Raw genomic sequence first — 10,406 nt, 5'->3', positions numbered from 1 at the left:
GGATAGATCCACCAGACAGAAAATAAGTAAGAACACAGAGGCACTGAACAACACACTAGAACAGATGGACCTAACAGACATCTACAGAAATCTACACACAAAAGCAGCAGGATGCACATTCTTCTCCAGTGCACATGGAACATTCTCCAGAATAGACCACATACTAGGCCACAAAAAGAGCCTCAGTAAATTCAAACAGATTGAAATTCTACCAACCAACTTCACAGACCACAAGGTGTAAAACTAGAAATAAATTGTACAAAGAAAGCAAAAAGGCTCACAAACACATGGAGGCTTAACAACACGCTCCTAAATAATCAATGGATCAATGACCAAATTAAAATAGAGATCAAGCAATATATAGAAACAAATGACAACAACAGCACAAAGCCCCAACTTTTGTGGGACTCAGCAAAAGCAGTTTTAAGAGGAAAGTATATAGCGATCCAGGCATATTTAAAGAAGAAAGAACAATCCCAAATGAATAGTCTAAAGTCACAATTATCAAAATTGGAAAAACAAGAACAAATGAGGCATAAAGTCAGCAGAAGGAGGGATATAATAAAGACCAGAGAAGAAATCAATAAAATTGAGAATAATAAAACAATAGAAAAAAATCAGTGAAACCAAGAGCTGGTTCTTTGAGAAAATAAACAAAATAGATAAGCCTCTAGCCAGACTTATTAAGAGAAAAGGAGAATCAACACACATCAACAGAATCAGAAATGAGAAATGAAAAATCATAATGGGCCCCACAGAAATACAAAGAATTATTAGAGAATACTATGAAAACCTACATGCTAACAAGCTGGAAACCATAGGAGAAATGGACAACTTCCTAGAAAAATACAACCTTCCAAGATTGACTCAGAAAGAAACAGAAAATCTAAACAGACCAATTACCAGCAACGAAATTGGAGCAGTAATCAAAAAACTACCCAAGAACAAAACCCCCAGGCCAGATGGATTTACCTTGGAATTTTATCAGACATACAGAGAAGACATAATACCCATTCTCCTTAAAGTTTTCCAAAAAATAGAAGAGGAGGGAATACTCCCAAACTCATTCTATGAAGCCAACATCACCCTAGTACCAAAACCAGGCAAAGACCCCACCAAAAATGAAAACTACAGACCAATATCCCTGATGAACGTAGATGCAAAAATACTCAACAACATATTAGCAAACCGAATTCAAAAATACATCAAGAGGATCATGCACCATGACCAAATGGGATTCATCCCAGAGATGCAAGGATGGCACAACATTCGAAAATCCATCAACATCATCTACGACATCAACAAAAAGGACAAAAACCACATGATCATCTCCATAGATGCTAAAAAAGCATTCAACAAAATTTAACATCCATTCATGATAAAAACTCTCAACAAAATGGGTGTAGAAGGCAAGTACCTCAACACAATAAAGGCCATATATGATAAACCCACAACCAACATCATACTGAACAGTGAGAGGCTGAAAGCTTTTCCTCTGAGACTGGGAACAAGACAGGGATGCCCACTCTCCCCACTGTTATTCAACATAGTTCTGGAGGTCCTAGCCATGGCGATCAGACAAAACAAAGAAATACAAGGAATCCAGATTGGTAAAGAAGAAGTCAAACTGTCACTATTTGCAGATGACATGATATTGTACATAAAAAACCCTAAAGACTCCACTCCAAAACTACTAGAACTAGTATTGGAATTCAGCAAAGTTGCAGGATACAAAATTAATAGATGGAAATCTGTGGCTTTCCTATACACCAACAATGAACTAACAGAAAGAGAAATCAGGAAAACAATTCCATAAACAACTGCATCAAAAAGAATAAAATACTTAGGAATAAACCTAACCAAAGAAATGAAAGACCTATACTCTGAAAACTACCAAGACACTCTCAAGAGAAGTTAAAGAGGACACTAAAAAATGGAAACTCATCCCATGCCCTTGGCTAGGAAGAATTAATATTGTCAAAATGGCTATCCTGCCTAAAGCAATCTACAGATTCAATGCAATCCCTATCAAATTACCAACAGCATTCTTCAATGAACTGAAACAAATAGTTCAAAAATTCACATGGAACCACCAAAGATCCTGAATAGCCAAAGCAATCCTGAGAAGGAAGAATAAAGTGGGGGATATCTCACTTCCCAACTTTAAGCTTTACTACAAAGCCACAGTAATCAAGACAATTTGTTACTGGCACAAGAACAGACCCACAGACCAGTGGAACAGAATAGAGACTCCAGACATTAACCCAAACATATATGGTCAATTAATATTCAATAAAGGAGCCATGGACATACAATGGGGAAATGACAGTCTCTTCAACAGATGGTGCTGGCAAAACTGGACAGCTACATGTAAGAAAATAAAACTGGATCACTGTCTAACCCCATACACAAAAGTAAATTCAAAATGGATCAAAGACCTGAATGTAAGTCATGAAACCATAAAACTCTTAGAAAAAAACATAGGCAAAAATCTCTTGGACATAAACATTAGCAACTTCTTCATGAACATATCTCCCTGGGCAAGGGAAACAAAAGCAAAAATGGACAAGTGGGACTATATCAAGCTGAAAAGCTTCTGTACAGCAAAGGACACCATCAATAGAACAAAAAGGTACCCTACAGTATGGGAGAATATACTCATAAATGACAGATCTGATAAATGGTTGACATCCAAAATATATAAAGAGCTCACACACCTTAACAAACAAAAAGCAAATAATCCAATTAAAAAATGAGCAGAGGAGCTGAACAGACAATTCTCCAAAGAAGAATTCCAGATGGCCAACAGACAACTGAAAAGATGCTCCACATCACTTGTCGTAAGAGAAGTACAAATTAAAACCACAATGAGATATCACCTCACACCAGTAAGGATCGCCACCATACAAAAGACAAACAAAAACACATGTTGGCGAGGTTGTGGAAAAAGGGGAACCCTCCTACACTGCTGGTGGGAATGTAAATTGGTTCAACCATTGTGGAAAGCAGTATGGAGGTTTCTCAAAAAGCTCAAAATAGAAATATCATTTGACCTAGGAATTCCACTTCTAGGAATTTACCCTAAGAATGCAGAAGCCCAGTTTGAAAAAGATAGATGCACTCCTATGTTTATCACAGCACTATTTACAATAGCCATGAAATGGAAGCAACCTAAGTGTCCATCAGGTGATGAATGAATAAAGAAGATGTGGTACATATACACCATGGAATATTATTCATCCATAAGAAGAAAACAAATCCTACCATTTGCAACAACATGGGTGGAGCTCGAGGGTATTATGCTCAGTGAAATAAGCCAGGCGGAGAAAGACAAGTACCAAATGATTTCACTCATATGTGGAGTATAAGAACAAAGAAAAAACTGAAGGAACAAAACAGCAGCAGAATCACAGAACCCAAGAATAGACTAACAGTTACCAAAGGGCAAGGGACTGGGGAGGATGGGTGGGAAGGGAGGGATTGGCGGGGGAAGAAACGGGGCATTACAATTAGCATGTATAATGTAGGGAGAGGCACAGTGAGGGCTGTGCAACACAGAGAAGACAAGTAGTGACTCTACAGCATCTTACTACACTAATGGACAGTGACTGTAATGGGGATTGTGGAGGGAATTTGTTGAAGGGGGAGGAACCCTGGTAAACATAATGTTCCTCATGTAATCGTAGATTAATAACACCAAATTAAAAAAAAAAGAAAATGGCGCACCTATGTGCTCTTGGTGTTGTTAACCATTTATGAACACATTGTCCTCCCATATCAAATAAAACTGAATCTTGAATAAAATAAAGGAAATTAACTTTGTCCTCTTGTGAGGGAACATTGAGTTCCTGGTCTGCATTCATCAAGTATGACTACGCAGAGGAGGAGCTTGGCCAGGTGAGCACAGACAAATCCCTCACTGACTGCCCTGCTCATGACAAGGGGGCCTCTCGGAGAGGCAAAAGAAAGGAGGGTATGGATTCACTTCATAGAAATAAGGTTTATGCGGTGTTTTCATTCCTACCTGTTCATTCTCTGCCCAAACTAAAATCTGAGGCTGTTTTACACTTGATAAACGTTTGAGGAATTCACTGATTAAGTAAATGACTCTATTTACAGTAAGTAGCTTTTGCAAAGAAGGGGAAATAATGATATCTAGACCAGTGCTTTTCCTATCATCTGTAGTGAAAGGTTGTTTTTTCTTTCCCTAATCTTGGAGGACTGGTGCCTTTGTAAATTATAGTACACATGTCATAGTAATAACAAAATGCTATAAAAGTTTCCAAGTAATAATAATGAGTACTATTTTTTGAGCTGCCACTATGTACCAGGCACTGTATTAGACTATTTCATATGCTGGGTCACCTTGATTCATTTTCAAAACAATCCCTTGTAGATAATCTCCATTTTTGTGCCATTTTGGGCCCATGGGACTGGCCCAGTGCTGGAGAGCTAATGAGGGAGAGACCTGTGATTTGGACTCAGACATTCTCTTAATTACTCTAAAGAATATACTTACTACTTATCTGGTAATTGCTGCTGATGGTAGGAAATTTGCCAGCAGAGATTAGTTGGGGAGGCTTGCCCGGCACCATTTCCATGCATTCCCATCACAGTTGAGGAGGAGTGGGGAGAGGGGTGCATTGGGGGGAATTTTGGGAGAGAAGAGCAAACAGCATTGAGGAACTGGGTTAGGGAAAGAGGAAATGATATATCAGGCAAAAGTAAAATTAAAATTAGAGGACTGGTAAAGTTAAGTGAGAAGAAAATGTAGCCAGTAGAAGCCAAGAAAGAGAGCAAAAAAGGAATCCAGAAAGGTAATCAGTGAGCAAAACCTGTTCATCAGCCCCTTGAGGAGCAGTGCCTCCAAGCCTCCATTCCTGGCGCTCTGCAGCACTATTGTGCCATCTCTCCCTCCTCTAAGAGCAAAAGTCATGTTAAGGGGATGATTCCAGGAGTTCAGGGCACACCTATTCTTATTCTTCCGTTTCTGTGTCAATGACCTGGGCAGAGTCAAGTCCCAGGAAATCTGAGGCCGCCACCTAGTGACTCAAAGACACACCTTCTCCTCCTGCACCGTATACGAGATGGTGCAGGTATTCTACAGATTTCCAAAATCAACTGAGTCATCAGACAGGTTTTACTTAATGCTTTGACACAGTGTTAATATCAAGTATAATTAGATCTGAACTCATCCCTTCTTCCAGACGGCTGCCATCCATCACCTCTGCCCGGATGCCTTCTCTGGCCACCTTTCAGAGGTATACCCCTGCTCAGACACCCCTCTACCTCTTACCACCTTACCCTGCTGGACCTCCAGCTGTGCAAACCACCTCATCCTGAAGCCAGCCACTTCTCAACAACCACAGGAGAGTGCACAGAGTGGACTGCAGCAGATGCCCTTCTCCTTTAGAGGACATGCCTAGCAAGCCTAAAGTTTCTGACCAAAAAATACACACAGAAATACATCACAAGATTACTTACACATTACTGTATAAATATAAAGTATGTATTTATATAAAATATACACACATACCACACACACTACTGGTTAAGAGCAAGGGCTTGGAAACCAGGAGATTCATATTAATATCCTGGTTTTGCCACTCATTAGCTGTGTGACCTTGGGCAACTTGTTTAATTTTTCCGAGTGTCCACTTCTTCATTGGAAAACTGGGGATCCTATCAACCTCATTGGGTTGCTGTGAGGATTTTTTTAAAGTGTAATTAACTTGAAACATTATATTAGTTTCAAGCGGACAATGTAATGATTCTATATTTGTACATATTGCAAAATAATCACATTAAGTCCAGCTAACATCTACCACCACATGTGATTTTTTATAAGATTTTGCCCTTTTTGTGATGAGAGTGATGAGAACTTTCGAAATTCACTCTTCATGCTACTTTCAAATATACCACACAGTATCATTAACTATAATCACTATGCTGCACATGATATCCATTAATTAATTCATTTTATAACTGGAAGGTTGCACCTTTTGACTTCCTTCACCTATTTTGCCAACCCCCCACCTCAGGTGCCTACCAATCTGTTCTCTGTGTCTAGGAGCTCTGGGTTTGTCTGGGTGGCAGGGGTTTGATACTACATATAAGTGAGATCATACAGCATTTGTCATTCTCTCTTGTTTCACTTATCATAATACCCCTTAGGTCCATCTATATTGCCACAAATCTCATTCCTTCTTATGGCTAAATAATACTCCTCTGTAGATATGCACTGTATCTTCTTTATCTATCCACCCATGGATGGACAGGCAGAGAGGATTAAGTGAGCTTATACACAACAATTTCTGAGCTGAGTGCCTGAACATGTAAGTACTCATTGGATGGACAAAAAACCTCCTCTGAATCCTTCCTCTAGTGAAATAGTCCTGGTCCCTTCAACCACTCTTCATATTTTATGGTTTTCAGTCCCTGCTCCATTCTTTCAAATGGGTGGTATCCATTTAATCAGCCTTCTGATTGGATTGAGTCCAAAACTAAACACCACCCTTGAAACGTGGTCCTCAGAGCATGTGGCCCTGATCTCCTTGCTCTGACAGCCCTGTTGGCAAGCCTACCTCTGCTGGCACAAGATGTTTTCCGCCACTACCATCTGCTGGCACACATGGACCTGTGCCACTATTTTGCCTTGATTCATTATCTGTGAAAGTACTTTTTTTTTTAAATAACAGAGAAGAGGAATGTATGCTTATACCTCTAAAAAGGCATCTTTCTTTATGGTTTGACCATCTTCCTAGGCCAAAGCAAGCCTGGGCCTCCTCCATTGGTGTCAGGAGTTGAGACAGGCAGGTACACTGATGCAGGCACCAGGCCATGAGACCCAGGGGTGGGTGGAAGGAATGACTGCCCCTTTCGACACAGCCAGAAGCTGTGCCCGGGAACATAGGCCTCAGAGGCAAGTAGCCAGGGAGGCCATGATTACAGTGGGTGGCCAACATGCAGGATGGGGCCTGTGATGGGCGTGGTCAGTGGGGGGAAGATGCAGGGAGGAGGTGCAGCCTGGTAAACAAGTGAAGGTGACAATCCCTGGGCTTGGCCAAATACAGATATGAGGAGAGCAGAGCAGGCCTGGTAGGCCCTAAGAATCCAAAGGGTCTCAGTCAGAGCTGTGGCTCAGCTGGTGAGAAGCTCACTTTCCAGAGGCTGGGGGAGAGGTGCCTGGCTGGCCCCAAGGTCTTTAGACGACACCCATGTGGTTCCCAGTAGTTTGGAGGGGACCACATTCCAGTCACAGCTTGAAAAGTCCTCCTTGTTAACCTCAGGACTGGGGGGGCCAAGCTGAGTCAGGAGGCCTGACAAGGGCTGCCAATGGGCACAGCCAGTCCGTGGGACCGAGGCCGCCTCAGCACACACCTTCTCCAACACACACCAAGCACAGCAGCTGGCTAGACAGATCACATGAAATACTCCATGTGCTATAAGCCAGAAGGGCAGAGGAGACGAAGCAGAAATCAACACATTAAAATACAATCTCTCCTGAGGCAAAATCTGAGAATTTGCTTTAACTATACAAATCACTTCTCTTGTTTCCTTTCATGATAAAATTTTAATCTGAGACATATAATCCATTTGCCACCAAAGAATGTCAGCCTCTTGAAAAGTCATTATCTTTTTCTGTGCTGGCTTCCCCAGTTTTCATAGGCAAAATACCACAACATCTCCACAGCAGATTATAGAGGATAAAGACCATTTCTGCCAAAAGTAAGAAATGAAAACACACCAGCACTGCAGAAGCTGTCACGATAATTGGGTGGCCTGTGTCGCAGGACTGCAGCTTGGTGGCTCACCCCTGCTGCTACCATCCCTGTCTAGATGTTACCAAGACTTCTCCTAGTTCATAAATGACTAAGTTATTTTCCTAGTCAACCTCGGAAGTCTCAGAGTTGCACAAAAAGCCCCAGATGTGTAGTCCAAAGATGTGGGCTTGTGGACTATTGACCAGCAGTGGAAAATTCTTCAGACCTTTCACATCCCCACTCCGCCTCTGAAATGGGATGTGATCCCTTCCCTCTTCCCTCACACTTTTGTTGTGAGGCTCAAGTAAGATCAAGCACTTTGATAAGTCTGGCTAGGGGTTTATCTATTTTGTTTATTTTCTCAAAGAACCAGTTCTTGGTTTCATTACTTCTTTCTATTGTTTTATTCTTCTCAATTTTATTCATTTCTTCTCTGATCTTTATTATGTCCCTCCTTCTACTGACTTTGGGCCTCATTTGTTCTTTTTCCAGTTTCAGTAATTGTGAATTTAAACTGTTCATTTAGGATTGTTCTTCCTGCTCTAAATAGGCCTGAATTGCTATATACTTTCCTCTTAAAACTGCTTTTGCTGAGTCCCACAGAAGTTGGGGCTTTGTGCTGTTGTTGTCATTTGTTTCTATATATTGCTTGATCTGTTTTAATTTGGTCATTGATCCATTGATTATTTAGGAGCATGTTGTTAAGCCTCCATGTGTTTGTGGGCCTTGTTGTTTTCTTAGCGTAATTTATTTCTAGTTTCATACCTTTGTGATCTGAGAAGTTGGTTGGTGCAATTTCAATCTTTTTAAATTTACTGAGGCTCTTTTTGTGGCCTAGTATGTGGTCTATTCTAGAAAATGTTCCATGTGCACTTGAGAAGAATGTGTATCCTGTTGCTTTTGGGTGTAGAGTTCTATAGATGTCTGTTAGGTCCATCTGTTCTAATGCATTGTTCAGTGCCTCTGTCTCCTTACTTACTTTCTGTCTGGTTGTTCTGTCCTTTGGAGTGAGTGGTGTGTTGAAGTCTCCCAAAATGAATGCATTGCATTCTATTTCCTCCTTTAATTCTGTTAGTATTTGTTTCATATATGCTGGTGCTCCTGTATTGGGTGCATATATATTTATAATGGTTATATCCTCTTGTTGGACTGAGCCCTTTATCATTATATAATGTCCTTCTTTATCTCTTGTTCCTTTCTTTGTTTTGAAGTCTATTTTGTCTGATACAACTGTAGCAACTCCTGCTTTTTTCTCCGTATTAGTTCCATGAAACATCTTTTTCCATCCCTTCACTTTTAGTATGTGTATGTCTTTGGGTTTGAAGTGGGTCTCTTGTAGGCAGCGTATAGATGGGTCTTGCTTTTTTATCCATTCTGTAACTCTATGTCTTTCGATTGGGGCATTCAGTTCATTTACATTTAGAGTAATTATCAATAGATATGTACTTATTGTCACTGCAGGCTTACCAAAGGTTCAAGGGCAGCTTCATTACTGTAACATTCTAACTTAACTCACATATTATGCTATTATAAATACAAACTGAAGATGCTTTTTTTTTCTCCTTTCTTTTTCTTCCTCCTCTACTCTTTATATGTTAGATGTCATATTCTGTACTCTTCATGTATCCCTTCACTGACTTTGTGGGGAGCTGATTTAATTTTGCATTTGGTTAGTATTTAATTGGTCTACTTCCTTTACTGTGGTTTTACTTTCTCTGTGACAGCTATTTAGCCTTAGTAAGACTTCCATGTAGAGAAGTCCCTTTAAAATACACTGTAGAGATGGTTTGTGGGAGGTAAATTCCCTCAACTTTTGCTTATCTGGGAATTCTTTAAAACCTCCTTCATATTTAAATGATAATCTTGCTTGGTAGAGTATTCTTGGTAAGAGGCCCTTCTGTTTAATTGCATTGAATATATCATGCCACTCCCTTCTGGCCTGTAAGGTTTCTGCTGAGAAGTCTGATGATAGCCTGATGGGTTTTCCTTTGTAGGTGACCTTTTTTCTCTCTCTGACTGCCTTTAATACTCTGTTCTTGTTCTTGATCTTTGCCATTTTAATTATTATATGTCTTGGTGTTGTCTTCCTTGGGTCCCTTGTGTTGGGAGATCTGTGTACTTCCATGGCCTGAGAGATTATCTTCTTCCCCAGGTTGGGGATCTTTTTAGCAATTATTTTTTCAAAGACACTTTCTATCCCTTTTTCTCTCTTCTTCTTCTTCTGGTACCCCTATAATGTGAATATTTTTCTGTTTGGATTGGTCACACAGTTATTTTCATATTTTTTCATTCCTAGAAATGCTTTTTTCTCTCTCTGCCTCAGCTTCTTTGTATTCTTGTTCTCTAATTTATATTCCATTTACTGTCTCCTCTACCTCATCTAATCTGCTGTTTTCACCCCCTGTAATCTCCAGAGCACCATGCAATGTGGGTTTGTGCCCCTGGAGTAGATTTCTAGGGCTGGGGATTTAGCCGTCCTGTGCTTCATCTGCCTTCACCCTCTGATTCTCTTCCTCCTTCCAGTGAGCTGAGGTGGGGGGAGTGCTCGGTTCCACCAGGTTGTGGCTTTTTTACATTATGCTTTTCCATGAGATGTTCTCTTCTCCCAGATGTAGAGTGGCTGGTGCTATCTTATTTCTGGTC

The sequence above is a fragment of the Manis javanica genome, chromosome 1, assembly GCF_040802235.1.
Source record: "Manis javanica isolate MJ-LG chromosome 1, MJ_LKY, whole genome shotgun sequence".
In the NCBI taxonomy this organism is placed as follows: Eukaryota; Metazoa; Chordata; class Mammalia; order Pholidota; family Manidae; genus Manis; species Manis javanica.
This window is presented reverse-complemented; position numbering follows the sequence as displayed.